Source organism: Pholcus phalangioides, unplaced genomic scaffold, assembly GCF_987345545.1.
Source record: "Pholcus phalangioides strain wild (caught in Gottingen) unplaced genomic scaffold, Ppha-v1.0 ptg000009l_1, whole genome shotgun sequence".
Taxonomy (NCBI): domain Eukaryota; kingdom Metazoa; phylum Arthropoda; class Arachnida; order Araneae; family Pholcidae; genus Pholcus; species Pholcus phalangioides.
This window is the reverse complement of record NW_028301602.1, coordinates 16400456-16411498: the sequence shown is the minus strand read 5'-3', so window position 1 is coordinate 16411498 and position 11043 is coordinate 16400456.

Genomic DNA, 11043 nt, shown 5'->3' with positions numbered 1-11043 from the left:
GAATAGATGAGATGCCCGCGTATGCTGGAGATTATCGAGAGCAATGAATTCCTCGCTTCAGAGCTCTAGAAAGTGAACTATTAAGCTGGTAAACAGTTTTTGTGCATCGTAACATGGTAACATTTACTAACTTTTTTAGGTTTGAAATGTCTATAGTATATGTCTGTAACCGTTTTATAGTACTCGAATAATAAACTTTTTAAATTAGTACGTAAAAGATATTCAAAGGAAGAATAAAAACTTACAAAAAAAAATTTATTATAAAAATCACATAAAATATTCGAAATGGCACCAATCAAAGTACTGCATAAATGAGTTTTTTTAATAAATTAAGGTAGATATTATAGAAATCATTAATTTAAAATAATGAGATTATTATGCTTGGAAAGTGCTTGAAATATATATATATACGTCATAATAGCTTATGAGATTCTATTCAGACACATCTGTTTTTTCGGATGGAATCCGAAAAAACGTAGTGAGTACGAAACATCTATGCGTGTAATGATTTAATTGTTCCAAAAAATTTATTTTCTTATATTAACCTTCTAACTTTATAAGGTTTTATTATTTAGAAAAAAAATTTTTCGTTCATGAAAGCACTTGATTTATTTCTGCTGAAGGTTTGAGATTCCATACTAATTTACGAAACAAAAATTTCATTATTTCAGCAATTATGTCATAAATTAGATTTTTTTCTCAGTAATCTGTTTTTAAAGAACAAAAAAAAATTAATTTGTTTTTGTTTTTAACTTTAATATTGTATCTGTGCACATTGGCAAGTCTAAAAAACATATGGGAAAAATTTGTTTCATGAATTTTTTTTATCGATATCTCAAAACCAAGGGATAAGCCACCCGGCAATCAAGTGGTTTGGGAGCTAGCATCTAACTGCAGGTCTGAGTTCGAATCCCGGTTGTCTACCAACACTAACAAATTTCCTGTTGACAGATCGTTAAGATCTCTTGGGAATGCGCGATGATCACGTTATTATATATATTATTATCATATAAGATTAGAGAAATGAAAGAGAAAAAAATTATGAGAATCAATAAAAATCTGTACTCGGCCCGTAAAATAATTAATAAAATTTTTAGTAAGTATTATTAGAAGAAATCTAGGCAAGACCGTTTTCCACAGAGCGAAATAATCATAAATCATGAACTCACTCGTTGACTTTGGCTTTGTTATCCGCTCTGAATCAATTCCTATCAAGTATCCAAGCAGTTGCAGAAATTTGAACTTGGAGGAATATTTCAAGCGTTTTTATATCAATGAGATGCGACACTGACATCGTTCGGGCCATTGTTTAATGAGTGTGAACAAAAGGAACAAACACACGACACACTACGAAATTCGTATCTCGTAACACTTCATTAACTTTTTTACTGAACGTGAATCGGATTTTTCAGCTCATTAACACCTCATTTACAAACGACACTATTAATAGACAAAAGAGAAGATCTTTTAGTTATTTTTAGCCGCCATGGAAAGTAAATAGGCCTAAAGAAAGTACTGGGGTATTTTTATTGTTTAACATCAATATAGTAAAACGATTTTTTACCCTCTATGATTCACCCCCTAAAACGTATCTATTTTTTATTATTAATGTAAATCGGTGGTGTTGCAACAATACATCAATACAACAATTTAAGTGACTAGAGTGGATTTTTTTAATTAGCTAAAACAACTAATTAAGGGTAAATTACACAGTTTGACTCTCATTTTTATGATATTTATAAACAGATAAAATCTTGCTTAGTAAAATTTTTATTCCAATTTTATAAATATTTGAACACGTTTACTTCCAGTAGGTCTCAAAAAATGGCACCGAGAATGGATCAACTATTTCTAGATGGCAAAATACTGTATTTATACAGTCATATTTGCACTGAAATTACACTAAGAGATGCATTTTCTGAAATTTCAGAAAAATTGAGAAAGATATTGGTGAAATGTTGTTTTTTTTTAACCATGTGTTTGCCTGCCATGTATATTCAAATATACACCTTGCCAAAGAGGTGCACAACCTCTGGCCGTCGGGCCAAACGTGGCCCGCCAAGAGATTTCATCTATCCCGCGAAAGTTGTTCCGGGAAGTTGTATCTATGAATACACACAATGCGATGAATACCTAAGCTGACCATATTTCTTTCATAAAAATACGCAATAAGGTAAGTCGTCGTTTACTGCAGAAAAACTTGTCAGAGGCAAGTAAAGTTGCCAATTACAAACGCAAAATTGTCAAAAGAAAGTAAAGTTCACATTTATAGCTGAGAAGTTGTCGTAGGCAAATATAGTTGCTAACCACAGGCAAAAAAATTTCAATGGCGAGTAAAGTAGGCAATTACAACCGAAAAATTTGTCAAAGGCAAATAAAGTTGCGATTTACAACAACAAAAAAAATTGCAAGTTAAAAGTGCCAGTTATCGCTGAAATATCGCTAATTGTGGAAAATTATTGGTATTGCAAGTCAAAATGTAATTCGTCTAAAAAACGTATATGTTTGACAAATATGTGAGATGAATATGTCTATAATTAATTTTTTATGATGATTTGAGTCATGATTATCATAATATAATTTATAAGTCGTGAAAATAATCTGGGTTCTTCATTTCAAAAATTCAGCTAAGCCTCCTTGAAAATAAGATGAAAAACGGGACATTTTATAACATAGTTGGGAAGACCAAAATAACTGGAATATCTCGTTAAATACGGGTCACACAGTTACCCTATACATATATGTATGCAAGTTTCTGGCCCGTAGACTGAAAAGGTTGTGTTTCCCCCATGCCATAGAGGGTTGAATGCTTTTTATATAAATCTTTGCTATTCGTACCTGAGGCAGGGGAGTTATCTTCTTCTCCAAGACCCCATGGAATATGCTGGCATCATTGGCATCATGAGAGGCATCTGACTACCCCCACCGCCGCCGCCTCCATTGTCACTCAAGAGCGACACGATGGCAGCCGCCATCAGCATCTGCATCATGGATTTGCCCTCGTCTCTATGGTGGCTCATCATGGAACCTGCCGACTCGTGGATGTTCAGCAGCAGGAGTAAGAGGAACGCATGGAAAATTACGATGTGCAGTCGCATCTGGAAAATGTCACACTAAATTAAAAGTCTAATTAAAAATTAATTCTTAATTTGGACATTACTCATGATGATTTATATTTTAATGCGAATAAATATAATGACTTACATTTTGACGTTGACCTTTTCTAAATAGTCTTGAAGTCCTATGGTGAATAAGAATGATTTTATTTTTCTCATACACAACCGATCACTTTGACTTTTAGAGGACTTTCTTCGAGACCCACGAGTCCTCTCTAGTATTTATCTGCAATTTATACGTATATGCGCGTACGTGTGTCAGTGAAGGTAATAATTCATTCTCTTATAGATATTTTTGGAATGTTTTAGGTCACTGTATGACATGGAATCACCAATATGAAGCGCGCAAAAAAAATGAATCTCATGATGCAAACGAGCCAAATAAATTACGTTTCTATAGACTTTTATTGGAAATAGTATGGCTATATTATTTATATATTCATCATCATCATCATACAGTGAAGAATGTTCCCGGGAGTTAGGGCGTGAATATGTGATCTATAAAATCAAGATGCCTGCCAGGGTGTAGATGGATAGCGTGACTTGAAAAGCAAGGCGTAAAAAAAGCTGATATTTGATGCGGATCATCTCTGGGTCACTCGAGCAACTTCCTCCAGTCTATTCAAGCTGTAAATTTGGTCACAAGTTCTGGTTTTAATTTACTTTCTACAGTCTGTGACCAGATCGTAATAAATCATAAATATACATTTTTTTTAAATGTTACAGTAGACGCTGCGAATTAAAATCACGAATGATGCTATCATGTGGAGTATTGTTATCACTTCCGCTACGTACAGAACGGATTAACACCATAGCATGCGAAGAATTTGCTTATAGTTATCAAGACTTTGGTTTATGTTATCGATTTTTTTCGAAGAAAATTTTTTATTGTATATTTTGAAGCTAAGGTTAGACCAGATTCTTTTTTTTTAATTGTTGATAATTTATCGTTATGAATCTGGAAGTCGGAAGTCTCCGTTGTTAACAAAAATTTCTGTAGTTCACAATGGGGCCATAATCGCCGCAATGATTCACGTACGTCTAGCACTTCTTTTGCAATATCTATCCTATACTGAAAGTATATGTAAGGTAAAAAGAAATCCTTTTGTAAGTGTTTTTTTAGTTTAAAAAACCTTTTTGTACAGTTAAGTCAATTTCGTCAGTCCTCGGTCGATTTCTTTCAACTAATCACATTCATAGTTCCTCGAACGGAAGACTCTAACAAGGGAACATGTGGAACGTACCACACATTATAAAAGTATCATAGTTCGTTGATACACACATTATGCAGTTCCATTATAACTCCTCACAATTTCTGAATGGGGGAAAAAAAGGGATTTTTGGTTAAAGAGGGGAAAAAATCCTGTTTTGGAACAACTGAAAAAAAAGAAAGAAAGAAAGAAAATGCATGATTTAACATTTTTAAAAATCGTAATGGGGAAAAGTAAAACTGAGTTGTCCCGTTTCCATACGCCCCATTCTATCAAAGAGGACATATTCATCGTACTTAGGACTCAACCGGGATATTCTCGGAGTTATAAATCGGATATAGCTTTCAGAAGCCCCGAGTCTCGACGTGATCACATTAAGCGGCATGCACTTTATTACCCTTTGTATTGGGGTTTTTTCGTGATACACATCAGGAAATTCGATTATGATTCCCCGCAATTTCTGAACAAAAGAAAAAAAAAGGATTTTAGGTTAAGGGGAAAAAATCTTGTTTTAGAACGATTTTTTTTTCTTCTTTTTTTTCAAGCCGAGCACAACTCAGGTCTATCGCCATGGGCAATTTACTACCTAGTGAGTTGTGCCGGAAGTGTAAGTGTGTGTACCTAACAGTCTGAGTGCGTATCCAGTGTTGTGTATGATTTTTCAGTGCTGCCATCTATATCTCAGAAGTGAAGTGAGTGATGTTTAGTGACTGAATATTTGTACTGTTTGTTAAAAAACGTGGAGATCGTCTCGCATTTGCGCCTCGAAGTTGGTTTCCACTTCGGCTGAAGTTGGTCGACCACCACTGTGGCAACGGTGGGGCTCGAACCCGGGTCCCCGCAATGCGAGTCCGTCACTATGACCACTCGACCACCACAGCGGAATTTTTTTTTTAGAACGATCAAAAAAAGCATGATTTATCACTTTAAAATCTCTTTACGTAGGGAAGAAAAACGGATTTGTCCCGTTCGACCAAACGGGTCATATGGCCATTCTATTTACAACGGGATTTCTTTCGAATTTAGGGATGGGGAACAAAGTTCGTGAAAGAAATTTATGAAGCTTTCCAATGAGTTCGCTTAAAGATACGACGCACAGAAAATAAAATATGAAATAATTAACCGAACCTTTTGAGTTGGACATTCATTCAATAACACATTGATTTCAACTTTCTATGTATATCTTCTCAAACACGAAAATGGAAATTAATGTCTCCGTATTGTCTTATAATATCCAACTGCATCAATCCATATAGTTTAGGACGCTTTAAAATTAACAAGCGATTAAAGGTTACATGACTAGAGAACGAATGCATCGAACACATGTGAACTTCGGATATACACACAAGATAATTTGCATATTCAAGTCACTTGACGTTGCCACACCACAACAGGAACCACCCCGTTGACTCTCGATTCGGGATTTATTTTCGTGTCGCTCAGTCAGATCTGTAGTGAGTGGGATGGTGGCGTATGATTTACGGAATTTACTTGTATGGCTTTAGGGCTGGGTCGGGGGAGGGGGGTGTCGATGCATTACCAGGGTGACGACTTACCGACTTCCCATTTTGAAGCAAGAGAAACATTCGCATGAAGAACTGCTGAAAAACAGAAAACAAACTAGGAAAGAAAAATTCCGAAGACAGAACGACTATTGGAAGAGGTTTTTTTTGCCCGAAAATACTCAAAAATCACCAAAGAATATGACAAATATGCGGAAAATATAAAGATCCTTTCATCTTTTCCGTATATGTGCCCCATTCGTAGGTTATTTCTGATGATTGGTTTATTTCTGCAGAAACAAGTATTTACCTGTTTCCGATCCGATTCTACAAGAAAAAGGCCAACAAAGTGCAGAAGAACTCGAACCTTCACCACCTTCAAAGCTTCAAATCCGTGGTTGGATAGTTTTCGTGTGCGTAAAATTGCGTTTGAGACATTGTGCGATGAATCTGCTGATGTCAATGATGAAGTGTGCGAAGGATGGAGTAAAAAATTACCAAATAAAACTGTCAAGGAATAGTCAGCCAATGATATATACCAGGAATGGCTAACAGCTGACTCACGGCCTGCATGCGGCCAATGTTTGAGAAGGAGTTAGAATAATCAGCTAAACCACCAAACGTCGTTTGATCAGTTTCTCCAGAAGCTGTAACTATAGTATATGGACTCCGTACGAGTACAACATTTCTTTCCTAATTTTCATTGCGTAAAATAAAATCTGAGCAATAATTATCCACTTTCATGCCTTTAAACGCAACTTATATTGCGAGAATTTCTCGTTCATTTACAAACAAAGAACCATTTCAGTTATTGTTAATACTGTATTTTACTGTTTCAACGGCGACCCCCCTCCTTTGCAAAACAAATTCATTCATTTGCAAACAAAGAGAACCATGAGTTCATATCTGTCAATTCTGTATCGATGCGACCCAGTCTTTCTTTCACGAATCGAACTTATTTAGTGTTTTGGAGAATCCTCCACGACCTCGGTGATGTCACGCTTCCAGACCATCTCGTTATCGTCTGTCAGTTCGAGGTATAAATCTGTTGAGGGAGAATTAATTTCTGGGTCTATTTCAAATTCGATAAGTTGCTAATTGGTGGTCTTTGCAGCTCGTTTTTTGATAGAAAAATGCTGAAATAAAAGGCCCTTCTCATCTGTAGGAATCGTTTGCATGTAGGCAAGCTGTCTCTCGAATACCAACCGGAAGGAATGGCAGCTCCTCCAAGGTGATTTTGTGTTTTCTCAATATTTTAAGCTCAACGAGATACAAAACAAAATTCCAGGGTAGAAGCGACCGAACAAAAATAAAGTGAAAAAAAATCCAAAATTGAAATCACTTTGCGTGTTTAAAAAATATTTCAATCGGCGAAACACGGCAAAAACGTGGCTTCACCAGGACATGTTTTAGAATATGAAAAAAAACAACAATATATATGTAATAATAGTAAATCATTTCATTTTTTAAACTCCTTAAGTGGTTTTTAAACGTTTCCCGATCCGGAATTATAATTTCCTTATTTGAAATGGCGAAACAATTACAAATTGCTGCCTATATTCAAGAATAATTTTTTTTAAAGATTGCGAGCTGAGTATTATGTCATCATCGATTGGGGGGAGGGGTTCCGATTTGCTGACTTTTGATGACAAGGTAGGGAGGGGGAGTTTGGATAATGCTTACGTCATCAATCACCCTTTATGAAAATATGAGTTGGATTCAGAGGGGCAGAGCTGATGACGAAATTTTGCTGACAGGGGGGGGGGGTCAAAAATGGCCAAAGCTTTGCTTACGTAATACTTGAACAGCCCCTAACTGCTTTCTTCCCCCAGAAGAAAATTAACTCCGCTCATCGCTTTTATCTCCTTTTCCTCTCGCTATGATACAAGAACAACTGCCGTGAGGTGTGTAGTTATCTAGGAAGAGAAATATTTTATTTTTGGAAAAATATATTTCTTTTTATTACTTATATAATGAGCGTATATTTCTTTCTCTCTCCTCCTCTTATCTAACCTTGATCAAAAGTTGACTCCACCCACAGCCACTTGATTAATTGAAGGTATGGTGAAGAACATGTTTTTCTGCAAAAAAAATTCAACGCTTTTTCAGAAGCCGAGATAGTTCGAGGTGGCTGAAATGAAGCAGATCAAGTTTGACGAGAGAACTCGGGATTTCCGCTCAAAGGATTAATCATTGAGAATGACGGTATGGGTACTACTATAAATTTGAAATTCACTATAAAATAGCACAGTAATGATTAATTATATTCATTAAAGGAGCAAAAATTATAATAATAACTTATACAAAAATATTGATAGTAAAAAACCCATAATGATTCTATATAAGATACATATTCAAAATGGGTGTGTGAGAACCACCCTGTGCACTTATGGAACATTTTCTGATACGTGCACTCATTGGCTGGTTGAATCAATACAAAATGTCTCAGATCAACTAAACTGATGAAACATAACTGAAAAACAGCCAAGGATATTTTTCAAAAGGAGAACTCGATAATAAAAAAACACTTGGCCTCCTTTAATAGTGTGTTGTTCTAACCTTGCATCTAGAGATCTAGAAGACAAGTTCCAATGATGCTTATTGCCAGGATATTACTGGCACATCTGTAATTAAAGAAAGTGCTTCTTAGACAGAAATGAGGCTCTCTAGCATTCACCCTCTAGTAGGGCATGGCCACTTTCCCTCCTCGCCTAAACATCTAACCACCCTCACACAATCAAGTGTCCCCTCTTCCCGGTCTGTAGCATGTTTTGCACTAAACGTCCATTCCAACTCACGTGGTTCCAAGTGGAACATCTATGTAATCATATGTTTCTCATCCGGAAATATCTGAACAAGAATTGATTACTTCCTGCTTTGGATACCGTGTCTGGACGTAGAGACGTACCTTTCGACGCATAGCAAGCGGCTCCATTAGTCATTACACGCGATCCCGCAGCCTTCGGCAAAATCCGGCCGAAGTTTGTGCGCTGTCATCATTCTAACACCTATACGCCAGAGAAAAAATTGGGCGTCTCGAACAGCGTCAGCGAAAAGTTAACCACCTTTGTATCCAGATTGCCAATCTGTTACGCCATATTCCGTACTCCTTAACGGCTAACTTTTCGTTTCAGTGCCTGAATATGACGATGCGCTTTCTTAGAGAAAATTTTTACAGAAGTTACAGGTACCCTCTTCTTCTATATCTCCTCTAAACTTCAAGCAGTTTTGCAGCCAGTCGGTTGGGCGATTCACGTTAATGAAAAAAAATATATATATTGGAGATATTCATACGCTCACGAACAACACGCACATTGAACGCGTCGATAAAAATATTTTTTTGGTCCAACAACAGTACGACTGATCTCTCATTATATTAGCTCATTCTCTGGTTTTTCTAAATAAACTTTCGGTTAAAATATGCATGGCAATTTCATTTATTTAGAACATTCAAATTCATTAAGCTCAAAGATTGAAGAAAAGCTAGAGAATAATATTCATTAAGCTGGTCATAAAACCAATTGCAATGTTCGCAACAGAATAAGGTACGATTTTTAATGCAATTAAAGATGAAATCGCAATACGCTTGAAGACAGGCATGACGCAATGGTAAGACAATTATATGCTTATTCATATTTTCCCACAGACATTTTACATTGCATGTATTACAACTAAAAGTCGCAAACAACAAACAAAATTTTGCGTACTACTAAAACACACTTTAACGTTTCCAAAACGATCACGATTATGCAAATTAGACTGTAAGCATGACTACTGCAGATCGTCTAGTCTAGACTACCTATCATTTTCTGGTAAGAACTCCCCCCCCCCAAACTATTAGTTATCAGAAGCCCTTAATTATGATGTGATCACACAAAGCGACGTGCACTGCATTTATATTGCTCATCATATTACCCCACGCTTATTCACCTTCGAAACTATGGGAATTCGAATCCATAATGAAATACGGTTGAGACAAAATAATTTTCGTGGTAATTTTATTAAGAATGTGAAAATGCGTAATGGTTAAATACAGTGACGTGTCATGAACAGCTCGTTTTCACTCTCAGTGATGATGATGCCCGTGGCCAACGTAGACAGGGTAGGGAACGTATACTGGTGTGTGGTGATGACCATGGGAACCGCCACCACTATGTTCGCTCAACATCTTCGCTACGAGACCTGCTACGAGAATGCTACTGAGATTGTCTTGTTGGCCTTTGTGATGGCCGGCTGCTGATGTGCCGATGAATGCGAAAACCATAGATAAGATTACGAATCCTTTGAATGTGCTGGACATTGCTGACATCTAAGTTGAGAAAAGTTTCAAGACAGAATTTAAAATATACCGAGAAGATTAAATGAAAAATTAACACTGATATTTCATTTTTGACATTGATTCAAATTTAATCAGAGTGCAATGCGTTGAACGCAGATGGAAATAAAACCAAAGGATTTGTGTGTGTGTGTGTGTGTGTGTGTGTGGGTGTGTGTGTGCGTGCGTGTGTGGCTCGAATGTAGTTTAATTGGCGCATATTTTTATTTAAACACAATTTTTAATTTTTTTGTATCACATAATCTTTACTATCCAAACAAAAACAAAATAACACTCACTCCAACGCTTTGATTTTAACAAAAATTAACCCTCTGTGGCCCCGTGTATATGTAACCCTCAAAGCGGTTTTCAATATTTTCCTGATCCGTATTGTAGCTGCCAAATTTGAAAAAAAAATGCAAAACTTTCTCAAGAAGAATTACTGTTTTACTGTTTTCAAAAAGAATTATTTTTTTTCCGATTGCGAGCCGATGACTGCTCAACAAGAAAATATACACCGCCCATCGATTTTATTTCCCTCACTATGATACAAAACACCTGTAATGATGTGTGGCGGCTTTCTATAGAAAGGTAAATGTTTTGGAGAAAAAAAGTATTATTGTATCATTTATATACTGAGCTTATATATATTTTTTTCTCTATTTTTCTCGTTTTTTCTCTCTTATCTAACCTTGAACGAAAGCTGACTACACCCACTGGAAGTTGATTGATTGGAGGGAGGGGGAAACATGTTTCACAGTAAAAACAAATTCAATGTAGTTTTAGATGCCGCGATATTTTGGCGTGGCTGAAATTAAACAGATCAAGTTTGACGAGATATCTCGGGATTGCCACTGGTAAGGTTAAATATACAATGGTCAGAAAAAATTAGTATTTTT